Raw genomic sequence first — 16,243 nt, 5'->3', positions numbered from 1 at the left:
TCGTTTTGGTTACGGAGGTTCTTACAGCTTTGATGAATAAGGCCATTTCTATAGAGGATTTTCAAGCTTTCAAGATAAATGATGGGGATGAGGTTAGTATGCTTCAATTCGCGGATGACACCATAATTATTGGGGAAGGAGACACATCAAACTTATGGAGCATGAAAACGATTCTTAGGGGTTTTGAGATTATGTCGGGCATGAGAATCAACTTTCATAAGAGTAACATATTCGGAGTGAATGTTGGAGAAGGGTACCTCGAGGCGGCTTTTACCTTTCTTTCATGCAAGGTTGATAGATTACCGTTTAAGTTTCTCAGGGTTAGAGTGGGTGATAGCCCGAGGAAGTATTCTATGTGGCGGGAGTTGATTTCGGTGTTGAAGAATAGATTGGCGATGTGGAAGGGAGTGCATTTAAATTTGGCCGGCCGGGTTTGTTTGATCAATGCCGTGTTAAATGCCTTACCAATTTATTCCCTTTCTTTCTACAAAGCACCATCAAAGGTCCTTAATGAAATTAGTTCCATCCAAAGAAAATTCCTTTGGAGTGGAAGTGATTTTAAAAGATCCATTAATTGGGTTAGATGGGAGATTGTGTGCAAATCTATTGATGAAGGTGGTTTAGGGGTAAAGAACGTGGAGGTGATGAATGTTGCGCTTTTAAGTAAATGGAGGTGGAGGATTCTTTCGGAAGATAATGTTGTTTGGCGGGGTATCCTTGAGTCCAAATATGGAAACGTGAGGAGGAAGGTGCTAATTGGGGACATTTCCGTTATCGAGAAATCATACTCAATTTGGTGGCGTGATCTTCTTATATCCGACAACTTTGAATTTTTTCTTTTTCAAAACTTCACAGGTGCTGTATCGTGCAATCTTGGAGACGGACAGGATGTTCCCTGTTGGTACGGTTGTTGGGCAGACTCCCAACCGTTGATGGTGCTTTTCCCTGAGTTGTTTGCGCTGGCCAGGAACGACGGAATGGTGGTGGCAGCGGCTGGAAACCAGTCGGTTTCAGGCTGGTAGTTGAATGCTGCAGACATTCTGGTGGATAGCAGCAGCAACAGCGCTGTTGGGCAGTGGCTGGACTTGCTCGAGTTAATTGTCCTCGATGTACCAAGGTTCGGTGTTAAGGATTCTTTCTCTTGGAGAATTAGCAAGGATGATGTTTTTTCGGTAAAATCATGTTTTTCCTGGTTCTATGCAAAGCTGTCCGGGCCCTATCTCAATGAATCAGTCGCAAAAGCTGCGTCTTTTTGTGGAAGCTAAATGCTCCTTCAAATTTCTTGTTTTTTGGTTGGAGAATTATTCATGACAGAATTGCTACCAAATACCAATTGCTCAAAAGGGGAATTTTAGACGCCAACGAATCACTATGTGTGTTCTGTTCGACAGCGGAGGAAACTTTACTCCATTTGCTAGGTGGCTGCAGTGTGGTGAAAGATATTTGGACGAAGGTTCACGCGTGGATAGGATCGATTCCCGATTTCACTCTGGAGGATTTCATGCTCTTTCCTTTCTTCTATGAAAAAGTGAGGATTTTAGTCAAAAGGAGGATAGTGGGAGTTATTTGGCTTGCGTCGTGTTGGAGTATTTGGATGAGCCGCAACAACATAATCTTTAATAGCGGGTGTTTTAGTTTCCTAGATTGTTTGTCGGAGATTGTGTTCCGTTCGTGGAAGTGGTTACAATCGAGTCTTAAGCTAGTATCAAGTTGTAATTTTCATATTTGGCATGTTCTTCCGCTTTGCTGTTTTGAGTAGCGGTTTTTCTTTTTTGCCTTGTATTTGGGAGGAGCAACCCTTTTGCTCTAGTTTAATTCCATTGCCTATTAAAAAAAATCACAAGAAAATATACACATTGAATATTATCATTTAATAATTCTAATCATGAATAAAATAAAAGATGCCAATTAATGCTTATTTATTAGGAGATTGAGAATGAAATATTTCCATCTTTTTCTTCTTATTTGGACAATTTCGGGAGTCGTGATTAGGTCCTCCACAATCTGGAACATGACAACGCCGGATCTTTTTTGCAGCTTCACCTCCTCCTTTTAGTCGTGATCCTTTCGGTCGACCTTTGGTTTTTGAAACAATAGGATTTTCAACATCACACCCATCATTATTTGGAACATCATATTCCAAATCAAACAATTGTTCATGAGTTTCTGACATGCTTTTCACCTCTAAGATAATATTTTCCAACTCTTTTGTAGCAACTCGTTCTCATTCCTTTGTTTTAATGATTCAACTTCTAAACATCGAATTAGAGACTGCAATTTTAACGAGGAGCCGCCATTTCCGTTTATTATGTGACTAGATTTTGGAATTAATGAACTTTGTCGTCTCCATCGGAGAGGAAGATATTTTGATGGGAGGGCAAAATAATTTTTCACCATTAGCACTCGAATAGCATGTCGACATAATATTACTGAAAATTGAAACTCTTTACAAGAGCAACAAATTGATTCTTCTTCAACTTTCCATCTTACTATACGACCACCATCAACTTTGCTATGATGTTGTACATTATAAGAGTCATTGTCAGTCTCAGTTGCAGCATACTTTGTAGATAACTCAATTTCATGTTGGAGCAACTTAAATGCATACAGTGTGAGTATACATGTAGCATGCTCTTCAATAGGAAACCCTGTTATAATATGAGGATTGTGATACTTTTGACGCATCCTTGCCTTCTCTCCAGCTTGATTTCTAATTTTGACAGCAACACCAACCTACATAAAAAAAATACAAAAAGAATAACTAAATTATAAACAAAGAACTATAAACTAAAAATCATGACTAAATTATACCAAGTAACTCAATTAAATTCATACTTGATTTATAAAATAGGTCAAATTTATTTTCGCATCTAATAATCTTTTTATAAATGAATTTATAGATTCTAAGCGTCCAGTTGTTGACATTCCAGCAAAAAAATAGTCCTTCAAATAAGCTAGAGCCTAACATTCACGATGAGTGAAAAGCAAGTCAATATGTCTATCCATGCTCAAACCAAATTGCGATACCATTGATTTCCACTCTCGTTCATGTTAGAACAAGATTGATAATCTATGTTTAGAATCTAGTTTTGATGATAACAAGCATATATTTTGTGAGTAACAATTTTATTACTAATGGTTTCATTTAGTGTGCAGAAATTATGCTTATACAGGTGGTATCAGAATCACAAAAACTATATCAAAAACTGAATCAGATATGAAATAAGAATTAAACATTCAGAAGATGGAAGAAAGCTAAAATTCATCATATCAAATAAAGCCTCAATCAGAAAGTACATCAGAAGCTGCAAGGAAATGAACAAAAAGATCATTACAAGAAGCTTTGCAAACATCAGAAAATCACGCAAGTATAAAGATTAGAAGTTCTGAAGTTACAAGTTCTGAAGTTACGATACAGTGACATATAAAATACAAACATTAGTAGAAGTCACGTACAAGCCAATGAAGAATCTATAGCTCAACATACAGAATTGAATAAAATACAAAGAGCCTAGAATCTAAGGGAGAGCCGTTAGAAAATTCATCTTAAGTAAAACGATTGCAATATTAAGTGGAACAACTCCCAAGGTTGATTGAAAAAGCAAGCCACATGCAGCGCATTGGAAAGACAAGCTTAAACAAAGAAACACGCCATCCACTATAATCATCATGTTGAAGATAAGGTTTTGCAAAGAGCAACATTTTTCATTCATGAGCAAATTGAGACGAAGGCCTTCAAAACAATATTCAAATCTCAACGGCTAAACTTCAACGGTAACATACCAAGCTCTATAAATAGACCAAGCTTCAAATCATGATGACATGCGTTCTTGTATGCATCTAAGTATGCATCTAGAATAAGCATCAGAGTATGCATCTAGGATACATCTACAGAGTGAAGAAAAAGAAATATCCTAAAAGAAAATCTGTAGTGTGAATCTGAGCATGAAAGCACAAGAGAAGAAATGATAATGCATCAGAAGTTATAGAAGAGGCAACATATATGAAGCGTATGATGAAACAAAGTGTTAAAACATAAGCCTATTAGAAGAGAAGTTCATTTGAAGATTGAATAGATCCTGCTAAACAAGCAGTACACTCCACAGGAGAACTAAACAATACACTCATGAAAGATGCATCAAAAGTTGATGATGAAGACAAATCTAAAAGCGTCGAGAGCTGCTACTTCGTATATGATTTTGAGAAAAGAAGATGAAGATCTTTTTGAAGAAGCAATCAAATGCTAGAGAAGTTGCACAACATATGCTCAATCAGAATTAATGGAGATGGTCTTACAAGAAGGAATGATTTCTCCAAGATAAAATTCAACCTCCATATTCAAGGAAAGAAGATCAAATCAGGAGCATTCAACATAAGAGTTGCTTCTCTTTATCTGCTTTAAGAAGAAAAATATCTCACCCAGAAGTTGAAGACAAGAAGACTACAAGACATTATGTTTCTTGTATTTAAATGTAAAACACATAGAGTTGTTGCTCGTAGTGTGTTATATCTTAGAAACTTCTGATAGGATGTTTCGACACCAGAAGTGACTTCTAGTCAGTGTGTCATAAACAGATGTACTTAAGAATAGGAGAAATTTGCTTGAATAAGAAGCACTCATGTTATCTTCAGAAGATGCCTTGGGCGACCAGTTTAGGTCAGAAGTTTGAAAAGACAATTGACTGCGGTCATTGTGGAAATCTCTTGGAGACCAAGTGAAGGTCAGGAGTCCAGGAGATAATGAATGTTATATCTCGAGGAGATCACTGAACAGTCCATTGCAGTCAGTCACATCAGGTAGCTATGCAGGGAGTTAGTCATAACGCATTGTTGTGCAGGTTACTAGATTGATGAACGTTATATCCAGAAGGGATCACTGAATGGTTCAGTCATCTAGGGGTTAGTCACTCGCGGGAAGCTTGTGCAGGGTTAGTCACAACAGTTGGCTGTGCAGGTTGTTAGTCACGACGAGTTAGTCACAACAAGTGTCTTTTACTTTATGCTCAATTCGTTTTAACTTAAAACATTCAAGCAAAAGCTTCTCAGAACTGTACTGAGCAAGTTAGAAGTTCTGATGATACAAAGAAGCTAAAATGAGCATCTTATTGGTTATGTAGTTCTACATCCTCATGCTTCCGCAACATCAAAATCATAATCCAATAGATGATTAAACGAAAGAAAGAAAAGACGTTAAAGAAAAAGAAAGGGATATTTAGAACATAATTCAATCCTCCCTTTCTTGTGTTTTTCTCCATCTTCAGTTCAAAATCACTTGCACATTATAAATGATACACCTTATGAAACTCATGTTTAAAGTCATTATGTCTCGAACCTAATGAAAAAGAAAACCAATTTGAAAACTTTTCGACAATATGCCATATGCAAAATGCATGTTTTGTGTTTGGCAATTCCATTGCAATGGCCTCTTTAATTGCAAGATCTTGATCAGTAAGAATTGTCGTTGGATACTTTCCTTGGACAAAAGGCAGAAAACTCTGAAAAATAGTAACATAAATATAAAATAATTTAATAAAAATTTTAAGTTAGAAATTTAACCGTGATAACAATTTTGAGTAAATAGAAAGTTACCTGTAAAGCCCAAGAAAAGAAGGAAATCTTCTCATCTCGCAACAAGACAAAACCAAAGAAAATTGAATTTCCATGATTATCAACGCCAACCCATATTCCAAGGGGCATATCATAACAATTTATTCTATATGTTGTATCAAAAACTACAACATCTCCAAATGCTTCGTATACATGAATTGAATCACCAAATGACCAAATAATATGCTCCAATTTATTACTTTCATCTATTGTGAATTCATATCTAAAAGCAACATCTATATCTTTCAAATTTTTGCATAATTTGAGAACATCTGAGGCATCACTTTCTTTACCTGTACTACTATGAGATTGAATAAAGTTTCTAACATCTTTCTCTAAAAGTGGTAAATTTCCTGTATCTATTCCTTTTTCTAACTCAAGCACTCTAATAACAAGATTTATAGAGCAACCAGCTTTCGAAAATAATAATATATGATTTTGATCAGCAATTGAGATGCTTCGATAAGCAGGAAGAAATTGAACCTCTTTGTCATCCAATAACCCATGGTTGTGAGAATTGTTGAAATATTTAACCACCCATTTTTCTTCAAACCCAATTGTACTCTTAGTAACCAACATTTTTGCACCACAGATACATCTTGAAGACTTTCGATTCCTTTTGCTTTCCCCGTTACTAACTTTACTTTGTTTAACAATACTAGTGAGCAATTCAATTTCTAGGAATAAACAATATTTTATTTTATTTTTATTATTTAGAATAAATGTATCAAAATGATTGGTTGAAAAAAAAGAGAGAGAAAAATTAAGTCTTAAACATAAATATGCTTTTGAGAGTAATTGAGGATAGAGAAATTTTTTTAGTGTTAATTGACAAAGGTGTATGATGCTAACACACACCTTCATAAAAATGAATGGGTGTGTTATAGCAATCCCCCCCCCCCCCCCCCCCCCCCCACACACACACACACACACACATATATATATATATATATATATATATATATATATATCTTGAAATAATATTTTTTAAATTCAACCGTTGGATTGAAACATAATATCATATAGATCATACCTATAAAGTTTGAGCTTAATCTATAATGATTTACTATGTCATTGAATTACATCAAAATTAACGTTATATGAAAGTTCATTTTGACGTTAATCTTTGGATATCTTGATGATATAGTAAATCATTATAGATTAAGCTCAAACTTTATAGGTATGATCTATATGATATTATGTTTCAATCCAACGGTTGAATTTAAAAAATATTAATTCGAGATATAGTTATTGAACGAGTGTAACTCGTGGTGTAACTCTTCGGGTGTAATTTGATCCCTCCTCTATATGAGGAGGGATCAAATTACACCCGAAGAGTTACACCACGAGTTACACTCGTTCAATAACCACATCTCGAATTAATATTTTTTAAATTCAACCGTTGGATTGAAACATAATATCATATAGATCATACCTATAAATTTTGAGCTTAATCTATAATGATTTACTATATCATCAAGATATCCAAAGATTAACGTCAAAATGAGCTTTCATATAACGTTAGTTTTGATGTGATTCAATGACATAGTAAATCATTATAGATTAAGCTCAAACTTTATAGGTAAGATCTATATGATATTATGTTTCAATCCAACGGTTGAATTTAAAAAATATTAATTCGAGATGTAGTTATTGAACGAGTGTAACTCGTGGTGTAACTCTTCGGGTGTAATTTGATATATATATATATATATATATATATATATATATATATATATATATATATATATATATATATATATATATATATATATATATATATATCAAATTACACTTAAATAGTTACACCATGAGTTACACTTGCTCATAACTTCGCCTCAAAAAATTATTTTCTAAAGTCAACCGTTTGATTGAAACACATCATCATATAGATCATAAGTATAAAGTTTGAAATTAATTTATGATTATTTACTATGTCATCAAGATGCACAAAAATTAACTCAAAATAGACTTTCATATAGCGTTAATGTTGATATAATTCAATGACATAGTAAATCATCATAGATTAATCTCAAACTTCATACATATGATCTATATGACAATATGTTTCAATCCAACAGTTGATTTTCAAAAATAACTATCTGAGACGAAGTTATGAGCGAGTGTAACTCATGGTGTAACTATTTGGGTGTAATTTGATCCCTCCTTATATATATATATATATATATATATATATATATATATATATATATATATATATATATATATATATATATATATATATATATATATATATATATATATATATATATATATATATATAGGATATACACTGACAGTGTAAAATAATTTTACGCTGTCAACTAATCACAACCATGTTAAGTGTCAAGCCACACTACTATTTTTAAAAAAATTATTAAACATGACTGATTAATGAATCTCAATTGGATGACATGTGAGTGCATTCCCTTTAACCTCATACATTTTATTGTGTCACTCCACACTTTCACCTTACACCTCGACATGAGGGCTGCTATTACAGTTATGCCATTACTAAAAATGTCCAGTATTTTGGAATTATATGAAGTTATCGCATATTTAATTATAGTATCAGATATATCGCATTTTTTTGGATGAAGAAATACACGATTTTTTAAAATAAAAAATACTAGATGTTTTACAAATTTTTTATGAAATATCGGAGATTTACGAACTTGTCAGGATAAAATCATGGGAATATGTAAAAATATGGATGAAATACTGATTTTCTAAAAATTCGATGCATATATTCCGATTTTTTAGAAAACTTCGGTAACCTATAATACGTACCAACTATTTTTAAAAAAATCCAAAATGCATTGGTGAGTTTTAGAAAAGCCATTTTTTACATTTTTAACAAACTATGTCCGATAAAATATATACATATAATGCAAAAAGTGCTATAATATCAATACAAAACAAATTATGTTGATTTCTCAATTTCTTCTCCCCAGTGCATAATACATCATGCATAAGCCGATTCCCAATCTATTGCACCTTAACTACAGTTCTGTCTCCAACGATCTATGACGAGAGACAACAGACAATTGAGTTTCAACTTTAACTGAACCCAATGACTGTTGTCAACAAAACCAGCTGCAATAATTTTGTGTCTACTCGAAGATATGCATGAAGCTATCAATAATGAGAAGAATGTGATGTTCAGGTTCTTGGACAACGAGACAAATATGACAATGCCACTACTACGGAAAACACATTTAATACGATTGTGAAATACATATAATGACGGTTTCACGTCTGTTGTTAGGTAGAGTATAATTGTATGTATGCCAGTTACCACAACGGGCAAGTGACCGTGGTTATAAATTAGATAGCGCACAACTTATAACTATGGTTGAAGGAAACAACCGTTGTGAAATAATTGATAGGTCCTGAGTTCGAATCCTACAACACCATTCTTCGGTTTTATTATTCTGGATATCGCTTTATTTATAACAATGACTGAATTACTAACTGTTGTGATATTATTTGTGTTTTTTTAAATATATTTTTCAATTTTATAGAATTCTCAATTTCTTAACTTGAATATTTTTGAATCGTATCATACCAGAAACATCAATACACCCATTTGTGAATGGAATTAAACCAAAAATTGTATTACATCAATGACACAATTCCATTAGGAACCAAACATTGTATACATCAAAGCCATAATTGAGACAAAACAACCTACAATGTACACGTCATGACATCAAATAGTTTTATCTTGTTGTCTTGGTGTATTGTCTCTTAGTGTCTTGATTTTAAACACCTATAATTTCAAATAGTAGTTAGAAATTAAATAACATGATTGGAAATTACAATAATAAATATCACAACCGTGGAACTTACTAACTATAGTCTGTTTATAGTGATTTCGGATAAACAACCGCTAGTCCTCCAAATTTTATATGATTGGTAACTTACAGGATTGACTAGATATATCCTAAGACATGTGTCTAAGTGATGTTATATTTGTAATTAAATTCATATTGGGTATCTACTTGTATTGACAAAGGTATTTAAGTTTAAGGACAAGGGACATGAAAGAAAAGAAAAGTAAAGGATGTATGAAAGGGAAGTAAAACGTTAAAAGCTTCGACTGTAATATAAAACAATTCGATAAAGGTATATAAATGACTTGTATTAAAATGATGAGAATAACATTGAAAATGATACTGGTGTTACACGTACATTCTCAGCAAACTCTTTCTCTTACGCTTGGTACTTGAGTATTTTTGAGTAATTTCTGTACAAATTGAGCACCCTGAATCCTAACATTAAGACTCCTATTTATACTAATTCGACCCTAACGATCTTTTTCTAACGAAATGCCACGTTGCCCCTTTGCATGTATTTTGATTTTCTGAGGCTTCCTCGCGTCCCTTTGGCTGAAAAGAATTACTTCAAAATTCAAATATTCCCGCTCAAGTTCTACAAGTTATGAGTGTCTAACAACCTTTCCAGCAACTTCTAATCATCATTTAGAAGTTGTACATCATCTCCACCATCCTCAAAAACACCTCTAGCCAAAAATCACCTTCTAACCTCCATTAAAGCATCACTTGAAACCTTAACCATCCAACTCTTGTTCTATACACACATTTTCCAAACCAGGCATCAAATACATTCTATATCACATATAGAAGCTATCCAAACCCTCAAATTACATCTGTAACACTTGGAACCTCAAGTTCCATTTTCACTTTCTTGTTTTGTAGGTAACTTCGGGTAGGAGGATCCAAAGGTGTTCAGTCCATTCCAAGCATCCAGATAGCTTCCTTGGAGGTTAGGGAAGCTATCCAATCATTACAACATTTCCGTAACACCTCTAAGCAAGTTTTTGATCTTCAATTTCAGAGGCAAGAAACTCAAACACGAGCTCTATCATTTTAGCATCAATCTTTGCATTTCTTGATATCATTCCACTCAGAACAATGTAGGGAGTAATAGCCCTAAGGTTTTAGGGATCAATTGTTCTGATTAAGCATTTAATTTTAATTTGAAATTTTAGGGTTCTTGAGTATTTTTCAGAAATTCACGTGTTTTAGTTTGAATAAATGAATGATACTTATATGGTTGAATTCGTGTTTGGATGTTGAGTAGAATGCACCTTTATTTTGTTAAAATTGATCAATATTTGAGAAAGTTTGAATTGGGATCCATGGCGGGATCAAGGTTGAAGATGAAGTTGGTGTGACATTTAGAACATGTTTTACAATATAATTTAATGCGCGCAGTTAATTATCAAATAGAGCGCGTTGGCTCAGTGGTTATGTTTTGCTCGGTAACCTTGGTGACCTGAGTTCAAACCCCATGGGCAACAAACCTATTTTTTAGCACTTTTTTCTTTCACTTTTTATTAAGCTTTGAAAATTCATTTAAAATAGCAAAATTAATCTTTTTGACTTGATTTTTATGTGTTGTTTATTTACTTTGTCTATTTTAATATTATGATTCAAAAATTCAAAAAATATTATTATTTTCATCACTTAAAAATTAAATCAAAATAAGTCCTTTTATGTGTTTAAAAGTACAAAAAAAATCAATTTTCTCTTAATATTTTCTCTAAATAAATTGTCAATATTTTTGTGTGAATATTCCTAGGGTTAGGTCAAGGTTCCTTTGATTGTACCATGTAACCTTAAACCAATTCTCTTTTAGAATTTGGTATTTTAATCATTAAAAAAATCAATAAGGTTTAGGTGTAAATTCTAAAAACCCTAATTTCAAAACCCTAAATTGAAATCTTTGATCTTTACTTATCCATGTCAATATGACTTGTGACTTTGATCATTGCCTTTATGCTTGTTGATTGTCATCCTTGCATCTTTGTACTTATTATCCATTGTATTATCATTGTATATACTTTGCTTACTAACCTACATGCATGAGATACATATGTCCATCCATCATTTATCATCTTCATTCATACATGAAATGACCCAAAGGTATTAAACATCTTTTATCATGTGAGTTTACATTGATCTCTTTGTTATACTCACTTGCTTGTCTTTTGTGACACATGTTATCACACGCACACACTTGAGGTATCCATTGATTGATTACTTAAAGTTGTTGTTGAAAAATCCAAAGGAATGAGAATGGTATTGACTAAAATTGTCAAGGTACTTAATCTCTTTTCCAATCTCTTTTAACTTTGTACTTAGTATTGTTAAAGCTTTGCACTTGTTTTATAAATGATTTTGTATTGTTAAAGCTTAACCTTTTTAAAATCAACCCTTGGTTTTGTATTGTTAAAGCTCAACCAACCCCCTTTTTAAAACCTTGGTACTAAGAGGAGAACTATTCCTAGTGAAACTACTCTGAGTCCATTAACCTTGTATTGTTAAAGCTCGGTCCTCTTTCATTAAAATTCGTTAAGTATTGTTAAAGCTTAACATTTTAAAAAAACCCGTTGAGTATTGTTAAATCTCAACACCCAAAAAGATTTTGGCCACTTGGCCCTTTTAATTTTCCTTTTAAGAGGCACTACAAAAGCTCTGACTTCCCTATTGCACTTAAGGGGTATGTAGGCCTAAGATGCGATGTCTTATCGAGCTCAATTTTAAAACCTTCTTTTCTTATCCCCCCACTCTATTTAAACAAAAATCACAAAAGCATTTTCAAAATAACAGTAACAATAATAACAATATTTTCAAAGAGGTTCCTATGGAGTACCATAGATGTGAGGGGTGCTTAAAACCTCCCCCTTGCATAACAAACCCCCTACCTAAATCTCTGTTTATTTTATTAGTTTTGATTTTAAAAACTTCTTTGGATTTTATTCGCTCTTTCTCCCATTCCTTTGGAAACAATAAAGCGCGGCGGCGACTCTGTTTAAAACATATGAGCTAAGTCTATTCAATGCCTTTAGTCTCACAAATTTCACCGCTACATGGTTAACATGTTGTATGATGATGATTATTGTATTGGTGATTAATAACATGATTTATATTTAAATCTACCATTGTTGAGGATTTGAAGGTTAACGCTTTGATGAAGATCATTGGAGGTATGATGAATGTTTGTAAATTAGTGTTTAATATAATTAATCCATGTTAGAACTAGATTAATAAACCTTAAATCGGAGGAAAATAATGATTAAAAACAAGTTTTTAGATAGAAGTTTGGGTCTGTTATGATGCAGGTCGCACAGAAATATTCTGCAGAATCGCAAAGCCCACTTAGCGCGCTCTTGAAAATAAAAAAGAGGGTCTAGTCAGTAAGTATTGCGCTTAGCGCTGTACAGGGGGCGCTTAGCGCGATTTCTTGGGACAAAATTTCATATTTTTGAAAAATGATTTCAGAATTAGGAAGTTTATATTTTATTCTAATTTCTGAAAATTTTATGTAATTTACTGTGCACGTTTAAGTAGGTTTAGAATGCATTTTGTATGTAACTTGATGATGTGAATTCTTATGTTTTATACTTGATTGTGGTGAAGGTTGTCGTGCTGATTAATAACATGATTAATTGATGTTGTATGCTGAGTTAACCAAGATGTTTGGAAGTTTGTGTGTTTGTATAATGATATGAATTTCGTGAATTAATGAATGATGATGCCATTTTTACTAGTCGTGGTCGTTGATTTCGTGACGTTGAGCATCATGTATTCATAACATATTTGTAGGAAGATAAGTCCAATGATGTTATAGGACCATTAGTCTATTGACGACCCTTAATCCCATTGTGCGTATTAAATGCAATTAGTTGATGTGCTCCGATTCCAAGCGGGAATCAATCCTATGGTGGGGATCTTTGGAGAACGATGATTGAGTCATCAATGAAGTATTTGTACCACATGCATGAGTTTATTGTTGTTGCATTACATTGTTGTGATATTGGGTGAATTCATGATACCTGGTTGTTTGTGATGTGAACAACGCAAGTGATAATTGTGATTGAACCATAAGATGATGTTGTATATAAGTGATGATGTGCAAGTGTGAGTAAGTATTCGTATATGATGGATATGTCGTATCGGTATGTATGCGATTGAGTATTGGTATACAACTACTATGTCTATTCCTTATGTCTTACATAATGATTATGAAATACTCACCCTTTCTGTTTGAATGTTGCCTCCATGTGGGTAACATGCACGTACTTAGGAGTATTCCTTTGAATTTAGAGGATAACTTCATAGCGTCCTTTTACCGTAGTTTATATTGAAGAGAGTCTTGCTCTGATACGTAACATCAGGGACGGGGTCGTTATGTTCTAGAACTATTATGTTCACTTTGACTATTTGAATTTGATTTTCATTTTGATGAATTATCTTTCATGAGATTATGATACTTTGAGTCATGACTCACGAACTATGAGGTTTAATTGATGTATTATGAAAAGTATTAAAGATGTTTTAAATTGTGAATTCCCCTGCGAGATAATCAATTTTGTGTTGTGATGATAATCAATTTAGTTTCAAGCATTTTTACTTTTATTGCAAAGTTTACAATCTTTATGCCTTTCTTCTTTATCTTTGTCAATCTTTTCCTTTTTTCCTTTGTTTTTTTACCGTTCTTTGAATTCAAGTTTTATTAATTTAAAACACACGAATCCATCAAAACTTTGGCACTATGTCTTATGATTAATTGTCGATTATGCAAGTAACCTTTAAGAAAGAAATTAAAAGTTGTTTACCAAAACTAAGGGTAAACACACTTAAAATATATTTAAGGTCTCTCTTTACTTAACAAAATATCCTAAAAATATTTGTAGAACCTAGCCAATTGATTAGGAGAGTTTTTAATTGATTGAAAGGCTTTCCAAGTAAATAATCGATTAGACTAAATTTTAAATCGATTTTTTTTAATTGATTGAGTTTAGAATCAATTTGAACAATTCTTTAATGAGCGGTAACAACTAAAAATCAAAATATTTTTTTTGAAGTTAAATAATTGATTAAGTTCTTTGTCTAATCGATTATTAAATCAAATAATTTATTTGGTGGAAAACATCAAAAGTTCATTAATATCAAGAAAATAGGACAAATAACTCAAAAGGGAAGAAAAATTAAGTCAAAAGAAGCGAACGGTATTTTCTTATAAGATTAAATAAAATGTGTGGTGTGAGAAAGAAAAATCAATTTATCAAGTTAACTAAAGTCGAAATTAATTGACACATGTAAATAGTTAATGAGATGATTGAAAACTCGAATGGGATAAATAGTCCAACTAAACATATAACAATAGATTTTTTTCAAAGTTATTTGCTTTATTTGCTTTTAATAAAAACAAGTCAAAACATGTTGCGGATACGAAAAGACTACAATATTACTTCCTTCTTTTATTTGCTTTTAATAAAAACAAGTCAAAACATGCTGCTGATATGAAAAGATATGCATGGAAATTGAAAACATGTGAAAATATAATAATGTTAATGCTAATTCTATTTCAGAGGTATCAATTTGACTAAGTGATAGTATATACGAAGACTGACAAGTCAGTTTACTTGTATTTCAAGAAAATAAAAGTTGCAAATCTTAAGAAGAAATATTTAAATTAAAAAAAAGTTAAATAAGTTTTTACTCTCTATAAATATGTCATTTTTCACTTTTAGTCCTTACAAAAAAATTTCGTCGAATCTTGGTCCTTATAAAATTTTCCGTCATAAATTTTGGTCCCTCCCGTTAGATTGCTCTAACAGAGGCTTACCTGGCATGCCACACGTCTCGCCACGTCAGACAAAGGCATAATTAAAGAAAAAGAGGCAGATTGCGGGGATTTTAAACCCCCTTTAAATACCTTTTTTTGCTTGATATAGATACATTACAATGAATTTTCATTTAATATAGACAATATTTATAGCTCTTTTTTAAATCTTAATATTGTTTGATATATCACTATATCAAGACATTTGTAAAGACCATTAAATTTCATCAGTTTAGAATATCTGTATAGAAGGTCTATACAAATACAAATAATATTTAACAAATCATTCAAATTTGCAAATAAATATATTATTATGATAATCATTTGTAATTTTGTTTTGAAGATATTCAAATTATATTAAAATTTTTTTTATTAATGAAAAAAAATTGAAGTGTGAAAAAGTATATTAATTTTACTATAATTGTTTTTATTTTTTACTTCGACAATATTAAAAAGAAATCATTTTAATTAATTTTTTATGCTCATTTGTCCCTATATATTTTTATAATAATATAATGATTCTAATTTTTAATTAAAATATAAATATTAAAACTTACTAATTGAATTGTGGCAAACAATTATTTTTATATAAAGGTTAAAACTTTAATGTGTAAAAAACTATAGTTAATGTATTATTATTATTTTAATATTGATGTTGGCTATTAAAAAATCTACTAATTTTATTCTTTTACTACAAATATTTGTCATGAATATAACTTTTATAAATTTTTTATATATATTATAATCATTTTTTTTTTTTTGAAGAAAAATAAATAAATTACCGTATTAATTAATGACAAATAGTTCTCTCGAATATAAATTGCATGCTCCAACATCAACCTTCGACGACTATTTTCGAAAAAATAAGATGAAAATAGTGAAGTATAAAAAATTAATCTGATTAATTGATAAAAGATCAATAATTGTCCCACCCATAAATTTTATCTTTCAATGATATTTTTTATAGATTTATTTGTCA

General features: G+C 31.8%; 1 pseudogene; it reads right to left on the bottom strand.

The window, feature by feature from the left end:
- Positions 1-1,915: 1,915 nt before the first annotated feature.
- On the bottom strand, positions 1,916-10,307 carry LOC131605317 (protein FAR1-RELATED SEQUENCE 11-like; annotated as a pseudogene).
- Positions 10,308-16,243: the final 5,936 nt, after the last annotated feature.

This window comes from Vicia villosa, linkage group LG5, assembly GCF_029867415.1.
Source record: "Vicia villosa cultivar HV-30 ecotype Madison, WI linkage group LG5, Vvil1.0, whole genome shotgun sequence".
In the NCBI taxonomy this organism is placed as follows: Eukaryota; Viridiplantae; Streptophyta; class Magnoliopsida; order Fabales; family Fabaceae; genus Vicia; species Vicia villosa.
The sequence above is the reverse complement of the archived record's forward strand: the minus strand, read 5'-3'. Positions and strand labels throughout refer to the sequence as shown.